Raw genomic sequence first — 8,800 nt, 5'->3', positions numbered from 1 at the left:
TGTCAGTAACCCGCCGGGGCCAGGCACGTCTCGCGGAGCAGCAAAGCGGCCAAGGCCGCAGCATTGTTAGCAACTCGCCCCTGCTCTCCGCTACCCTGGCGCGCTTTGCCCTACGCAGAGCTCGATGCCAGGTGGCTGTGGCTCTTTGCCCCCCCTTGCCCCCAGGCCTGGCCCCAAGGCGGTGGCTGGCTGCAACGGGGCCTGAAGCCAAGGAACGGGGCTCTTCACCCTGGGAGCTGCCCCAGCCGCCTACCACAGGTCGCGCCCATTGCCTGAGCAGCTGCGCACAAAGGAGCTTGCCGCCGCCCCTATGCCACGGAGGCAGAGGCGAGACTACAGGTCCCAGCGTGCAGTGCGGCGAGGCGGAGCATTGCACGCCGGGAACCTTCTGATGTTGCCCACGTGCCGGTCAGTGACAGTACTGCACTGCAGGGGGCGGGGAACGTGCCTCTGGAGCCACAGAAGAGAAGTGTTAGGGGGAGGGGGAGAAATGCATGCGCCCTACGGGTGCATTTGGGAGGGCATCAACAGGATGGGGGAGGGGATGTTTGCCCCTTCCTTCCCCCAGGTCTGTGCCCACTCCAGCTTGTGAGGCCCACCAGTCAGTAGCTGCAGAGTGAGGCAGTGCCTCCCCTCTGGGCACAGCTGCTCCAAACTAAACAGCATTGATTCATGGGGCGGGGGGTCACTCACAATCCAGCCCCATCCTTTCTGTGCCCGTACATGGTGCAGAGAAACCACTGCAGCAGCCTATGCCCCTTCCAGCAGGCTGGCACACCCCATACAGGAGCCCATCTAATACTCAGCTAGCTGCTCCCACGTGTTCCTGGGAACCCCAAAAATAGCCAGTGCTCACTGCTGTGCAGAGCAGCAGTGCGTGGGAGAGGGGGTGTAGTGTCATTGGCAACCATGCATTGTGGGATGGAGTTAGGAAAACAGCTGGAAATAATCCTTCTGGCTTCCTGTCTCCTCTAGGGAGAAACCACTGTAGGCTGCTCAGATTCAGCTGCATGGGAGCTAGATAATAAAACCTAGCATTTATGCGGAGCCTATAGATTTCATACACAGATAATCTTTTTTGGCTATTCCCCTCCCTCAGAAAGCCTAGGAAGCGGCAGCGAGAACAATAAATGCTGTACAGCAGGAGACGGATCATGTGGGTGATCTTGCTGTCGTTCTACTGTGGGGTTTGCAAAGCAAGAGCTATGTTCATTTTGAGAAGGCCCCAGTCTCCAGCAAACGCACCAGGAGAAATGATGATGTTATAGCCCTCCTCACTGTGGTGTCTGAGACCCTCACTCAATAGTGGATGTTAGCCTCAAAGTGCCCATAGGAGCTAGAGAAGTATTTGTCCCCATTTTACAGAGGTGAACTGGGGCCCTACTTAGGTTAAGGGATTTATCTACAGGCAGGCAGGGACTCAGGGGATTGGCCAGGAATTGAACCCAGGTCTCATGTTCTAGGGCCGGGGTCTCAAACTCAAATGACCATGAGGGCCACATGAGGACTAGTACATTGGCCCGAGGGCTGCATTACTGACACCTTCCCCCCCCCACCCCCACTCCACCCCTTCCATGAGGCCCCACCCCTTCCCTGCCCCCATTCCAACCCCTTCCCCAAAATCTCCACCCCAACTCTGCCCCCTCTCTGCCCCCAGGGGGTGCAGGAGGGGTGTGGGGTGGGCTCAGGGCAGGGAGTTGGGGTGTGGGGTGCAGGAGGGGTGAGGGGTACAGCAAGGGGTCAGGGTGCGGCAGGGGCTCAGGGCACTGGGTTGGGGTGCAAGAGGAGTGTGGGGCTCGGCAGGGGGTCCAGGGCAGGGGGTCGGGTGCGGCAGGGGGTCAGGGTGCAGGAGGCGTGCGGGTTGAGGCAGGGGGCCGGGGTGCAGGGTGCGGCAGGGGGCTCAGGGCAGGGGGTCAGGGTGCAGCAGGGATGCGGGGTGAGGCAGGGGATTCAGGGCAGGGGGTCAGGGTGCAGGGGGCTCAGGGCAGGGTGCAGGGTACAGCAGGGGGTCGGGGTGCAGGAGGGGTGTGGCATGGGGCTCAGGGAGGTGGGTTGGGATGCAGGAAGGGTGGGGGTGAGGCAGGGAATCAGGGTGCAGCAGGGGGCTCAGGGCAGGGGGTTTGGCTGCAGGAAGGGTTCAGGGGGCAGGATCTGGCCCGGCGCGTACCGGGGGCAGGGCAGGCTCCCTGCCTGCCTGTCTGCCCTCGCAAGAGGCTGAAACGTGGGGAAGGGGGGGGGCGGAGGGGCTGTGTGTTTCTGTTGCTTGAGGCACTGCCTCCAGCAGCTCCCATTGGCCGCGGATCCCCGTTCCCGGCCAATGGGAGCTGCTGGGGGCGCTGCCTGAAGTAACAGCCACACACAGCCCCTCCGACGTCCCTTACCTACGTTCCAGTCTCTTCCTGGAGCTGCGCAGGGCAGGGCAGGCAGGGAGCCTGCCCTGCTCCGGATGCATGTCCGGCCGCCGCGCTGGTAAAAACTGGGGGAGGACAAGGGGGATGCGAGGGGCTTGTGGGCCGCAGAAAATCAGCCCGCGGGCCGCATGTTTGAGACCCCTGTTCTAGGGCCAGTGCCCCACCTACTAGCCCATCCCTCCTACCTCTATACTAGAAGGGGGATGTGGACACGAAAAAGCAGCCAGATGTGGCCTGAGTGACCAGGCCTCAGAAGCGTTGGGGGGACAATACCACAACCCTTGACTTTTCCGCTGTCATGTATATCTTATTGTATCACCACCACTCCCCTCTCCAAGGCTCTTTCACTTTCTCCATGGAAACAGCACAGCTTAAAGTCATATCTTACCAAGCTCCACAGCTGTGTAGCAACAGCAGCATAATGGCATTAAATCCAGCTATGGCCATTCCCTTCCATTTATAGACAAAAGAGACTGCACAGTATCGCCATGCTTATGTGTTCCAAACTCATGAGATTAAAAGAAAAAAAAAAAAAGATTAAGCCAAAGTAAATATCTGGGCTGTTTATTTGCTTGTCAGGTGTACTTGTTATGTTTCAAGCTCATCTCTGCAAGAATGGGGGCTAGAAACTTATTTTAAGAATAGGGGAGAATCTCAGTTTTGATAATCACTGGACTGCAGGAGCTGGAACTTTAAATAATAAAATATAAGGCTTGCAAAAAATTGTGAGAGTTGGCTACACTGCTACAATATAGCTCAGTAGAGCAAACTAGTTCTGCCTCATATTCAAACCCCCTTTATTCAGGTGTAAGTGGTACACATTATGATCTTTGGGACAGCCACAGAACTGGCGTAACCCTGTGCGGTTCTCCATTGAGATAGCAGCAGGAAAGCTGGAGTGGAAAAGTGGTTAATTTCACTGGCAGAGAAGGTGGGGTTGAGTGGTCTGCAAAGCATTCAGTTCCACTACAGTGCACGCTTCTCACAGGATAGCTGGAGGCTGCCTGATCAGCAATCTGTATTGCTAAATCCACTGCATGAGGGACAACTCAGCAGTGTAATTTCAATACACTGGCCTAGAATCCAGCACAACTCGGGCAAGGTTACTAAGCCAATGCAGGAAAGCTGCAGACAAAGCAGAGTGCCCATTTCCAAGCAACCTCTGCTCCAGGGGCCATGCCATCAATGCTGGAGCTGGAGGGGTTTGTCTTCTGAAGCAGCTGAGCTTGGATATTCCCCCAGGGAGGAGGCTGTGATAGAAAGTATTGACTTCTTTATGTAACATGCCCCACTGAGGCCCTGCCTGTGCGACAGCCTCTGAGCAGGAGTCGAACCAGCAAACCCTGGACAGTGACAAGTACTGCAAGCCAGATGGCCTCCACCCCTCAGTTTTACTGACATCACAACTGGGTTTATGCCTCCACCCTGCCTAGCCATGTATATTGGTGCATTCTGGGATGATATGGGCGGCTGTCCCATAATGCCTCAGGAGGGGGACACAGCACCCAGGGGACATGAACGAAGAGCAACATCAGTGGCAGGTTGGGCAGTGCATTCCGGGACGGCCCACTGCACAGATTGCTGGGAGGAAGGAGGTTTGGCCAAACAAGCTTGATTAAGGGTAGGGTGACCAGATGTCCCATTTTTAAAGGGACAGTCCAGTTTTTTGGGAATTTTTCTTATATAGGCACCTATTACCCTCCACCCTGTCCCGTTTTTTCACAGTTGCTATCTGGTAACCCTAGTTAAGGGGGCCTGTCTATACTACAAAAGACAGTTACCTTTTTCCGTAACTGGTGTTCTTCGAGATGTGTTGCTCATGTCCATTCAACTCAGATGTGTGCGTTTGCCATATGCACCGATACCGGAAGTTTTTCCCTCAACAGTATCCGTAGGGAACCAACTCCAGCGCTACTGGGAGTGGCGCACATATGCCGCGGCATATAGGGTGCCGCCGGCTTCCCCCACCCTCGGTTCCTTCTTGCCAGAAACTCCGACAGTGGGGAAGGAGGGTGGGTTGTGGAATGGACATGAGCAACACATCTTGAAGAACACCAGTTACAGAAAAAGGTAACTGTCTTTTCTTCTTCAAGTGATTGCTCATGTCCATTCAACTTAGGTGACTCCCAGCAGTACCCCGGAGGCGAGTAAGGAGTTCACGGACCCGTAGATTGCAATACAGCTCTGCTGACCCAGCATCATCCCTGTCCTGCTGTGTGATTGCATAGTGGGCCGTGAACATGTGCACCGAGGACCACGTTGCGGCTCCACAGATGTCCTGGATCAGGAAGTGTGCCAGGAAGGCCACCAAAGATACCAGCGCTCTGGTCGAGTGGGCTCTGACGATCAGCCATGTAGGGACTACCACTAACTCGTAGCAGGTCCAAATGCAAGAGGTGATCCAGTTAGAAATCCTTGCGTGGACACTGGGAGGCCCTTTATCCTATCAGCTGAGATGAAAAGCTGAGTCGATTTACAGAAAGGTTTTGTCCAATCTAGATAGAAAGCCAGAGCCCTTCTTATGTCCAAAGTGTGAAGGCGCTTCTCTTCACTAGTCTCATGGGGCTTAAGGCAGAAGACCAGAAGGAAGATGTCCTGGCTCATGTGGAAAGCGGACACCATGTTGGGAAGAAAAGCTGGGTGGGGCCAGAGTTGGACCTTGTCCTTATAGAAGACCGTGTATGGCACTTCTGAAGTCAGGGTTCGCAGCTTGGAGACTCGCCTCGTCAACGCCACCGCCACCAGGAAAGCTCACTTCCATGATAGGTGAGATAGGGAGCACGAGGTCAAAGGCTCAAAGGGCGGACCCATGAGCCTGGACAGAATCAAGTTGAGATCCCACTGAGAGGCTGGGGACCGGACTTGAGGAAAGAGTCTCTCGAGGCCTCTAAGGAACCTGACTGTCATGTCATGGGAGAACACAGTCTGCCCCTGGATTGGCGGATGAAAGGCTGAAATGACCACCAGATACACCCTGATAGAGGAGTGAACCAGGCCCTGGTTCCTTAAATGAATCAGGTAGTCCGAGATTGACTGCACCGAAGAATGCAAAGGGGAGATGCCCCGTTCGTCCTCCCAGCGGGAGAACCTCGTCCACTTTGCCAGGTAGGTCTGTCTAGTTGAGGGCTTTCTACTCTCGAGGAGGACCTTCTGGGCCCCGTCCGAACAGGCCCGTTCATCTGGGGTCAGCCATGCAACATCCACGCCATGAGGTGGAGGGACACAAGGTTGGGGTGCAAGAATAGGCCGTGATCCTGTGAGAGCAGGTCCGGTCAGTTCGGCAGGGGCCAGGGAGGGATCGCTGACAAGCTTGATAGCATCTTGAACCAGTGCTGGTGAGGCCACGCCTGGGCGATCATGATAACCGCACCTTGTCCTTCTTGATTTTCGCTAGGACTTTGCTGATGAGCAGAATCGGAGGGAATGCATACATCAGGCTTCCTGCCAATGGCAGGAGGAAGGCATCCAAGAGGGAGCCCTTACCCAGACCCCGTCTGGAGCAAAACCTGTGGCACCTCCTGTTCTGCCTGGTGGAAGATCTTGCTGGCTACCTCCAGGTGGAGAAGTCCCTGCTTAGGTGATCTGCTACCTTGTTCCTGGCCCCCTGGAAGGTGACACACTTCTAGATGGATTCCATGGTCGATGCAGACATCCGAGAGACAGAGTGCCTCTTGGCAAAGGGCTGAGGATCGCGTTCCGCCTTGCCTGTTGATGTAGAACATCGAGGCTGTGTTGTCCGTGAGAACTCTGACCACTCTGCTCGACAGGTGAGGTAGGAAGACCGTACATGCTCTGCGCACTGCCCTGAGCTCTTTGACATTTATGTGTCACGTTGACTCCTCTGGGAACCACATGCCTTGGGCCTGGAGGGTGCCGAGGTGCACCCCCCATCCGAGGCGTCCGAAACCAACTCGACTGAGTGAGGAATGCTGACGAAGGGAACTCCTTCCAGGACTTTCCTGGGGTCAGTCCACCATCGCAGGGAGATAAGTACAGTCGCGGGGATGGTGATGACCTTCTCCAGGTGGTCCCTGGACTGGGAGTAGGCCATTGCTGCAGGAGTCGCATCCGGAGCCTGGCGTGGTGTACCACATATGCACACGCCACCATGTGACCTAGTATGCATAGGCAAATCCTGGCCATGGTCAGGGGAAACGCGGAGACATCTGCGATGAGGTCTGTCAGTGCTCTGAATCTCTCCAGCCGCAGGAACGCCCTCGCGCAGGTCGAGTGTAGCACCACTCCGATGAACTCTATCCTCTGTACCGGAACTAACGTGGAATTTTTGTCATTCACCAACAGGCCAAGGCGGCGGCACGTGGCTAGCAGCACCGCGATGTCCCCTTGGACCTGGAGTTGTCCTTGACAAACCAGTCATCGAGATACGGGTAGATCTGGATACCCCAACGTCTGAGGTAAGCCGCCATCACTGACATGAACTTGGTGAATACCTATGGTGCTGTTGCTAGGCCAAATGGGAGGACCACGAACTGATAGTGGTTGGGACCTACCGTCAACCCTCGAAGATGGCGATGTGGAAGTACACATCTTTCAGATCGAGGGTGGGGATGATGGAAGCCAGGGAGGTCATGCAGAACTTCGGTTTCACTAAGTAGCAGTTCAAGCCCCGCAGGTCTAGTATGGGCCGCAGACCGCACTCCTTGGCTTTGGTGATTAAAAAGTATCGGGAATAGAACCCCTTGTTTCTGTCCACAGGAACTACCTCCACCGCACCCAGCTGTAGTAAATCCTTTACCTCCTGTACGAGAAGATTCTCATGAGAGGTGTCCCTGAAGGAGGACGGGGAGGGTATGTGTGAAGGGTGGGTAGAAAGTAACTGAAGGGTGTAACCCTGCACCACCATACTGAGGACCCATTGGTCCGATGTTATAGACGTCCACACAGGGAGGAAGGAAGAAAGACGGTTGGCAAACAGAGGGGAGGAACGATCCAGGAACAGTCCAGTAGGTTGCCCTCGGGGGTACCCTCAAAACAGATGCTTACCTATCTGCTTATTGCTGATTGAGCCCACCTGGAATGTAGACGGGGGTTGGTGGCCAGGGTGCTTCTTGTAGCCCCTGAATCTTTCGTAGGGAGGCTTCTAGTGAGGGTGGCTCCCCGGGCTCTGAGGCTGCTTGTGGGCAGGGCTGGGGACATACAGGCCCAGTGTTTTTAGGGTCATATGGGAATCTTTCAGGCCATGCAGCTTAATGTCTGTCTGTTCTGCGAACAGGGTGTGCCAGTCAAAAGGGAGGTCTTGCATTGACTGCTGAGCCTCCAAGACCAGAGAGGAGCAGCCACGAAGCCCTGCGCAACGAGATGGCCGATGCTATGGTATGGGTGGCAGTGTTTTGCACTTATCACTAATGTGACCTTCGCCCAAGCACCGTAAACAACTATTATGTGGATCGCTAATAAGCATGGGCCTTTTACAGCGATCACAGGGTTTAAAGCCATCCCAAGGCCAAGTCCCTTTAGGGACCTACTAAGGGCATGTCTACACTACGAAATTAGGTCGAATTTATAGAAGTCTATTTTTAGGAAGCGATTTTATACAGTCGATTGTGTGTGTCCCCACTAAGTGCATTAAATCGGCAGAGTGCGTCCACAGTACCAAGGCTAGCGTCGACTTTTGGAGTGTTGCACTGTGAGTAGCTATCCCACAGTTCCCGCAGTCTCCGCCGCCCATTGGAATTCTGGGTTGAGCTCCCAATGCCTGATGGAGCAAAAACATTGTCACGGGTGGTTTTGGGTACATGTCGTCAGTCACCCCTTCCTCCATGAAAGCAACGGCAGACAATCGTTTTGCGCCTTTTTTTCCGTGCAGGCGCCATACTGCTTTCACCAGACGGTGCAGTAGGACTGCTAACCATCGTCATTGAATGACCGCTTCCGCTGCAACTCAGCTCTCCTGCTCTGGCCGCAGACGGTGCAATAGGTCGGAAAAACTGGTCTTCCAACCATCGCTTCCGCTGCCACTCTGCTCTCCTGCTCTTGTCTTGATTAATAGCGAATTTCTCCATGTTGGCTGTCATGGGCTCCCGCTGCAACTCTGCTCTCCTGCTCTCATGAATCCACCTTGCAGGTCCTCTTGTCGTTCTCTATAAATATCTATTCTCGTGGCATCCGTCGTCAGCCACCGCTTCCGCTGCAACTCTGCTCTCCTGCTCATGCCATACCACAGTAAGCATGGAGCCCGTTCAGATCACCGTGGCAATTATGATCATTTTAAACACCTCGCGCATTATCCTGCAGTATGTTCAGAACCAATGTCACTTGAATAGATATGTGGACAGAGTTGGCATCGGGCTTTGTTACAAGGATAGGTTCCTGGGTCAGTGTTTTTGTTCAGTGATGTGTGGTTGCTGGTGAGTATTTGCTTTAGGTTG

This window comes from Terrapene carolina, unplaced genomic scaffold (genome assembly GCF_002925995.2).
Source record: "Terrapene carolina triunguis isolate 2854851 unplaced genomic scaffold, T_m_triunguis-2.0 Scaffold235, whole genome shotgun sequence".
Taxonomy (NCBI): domain Eukaryota; kingdom Metazoa; phylum Chordata; order Testudines; family Emydidae; genus Terrapene; species Terrapene triunguis.
This window is presented reverse-complemented; position numbering follows the sequence as displayed.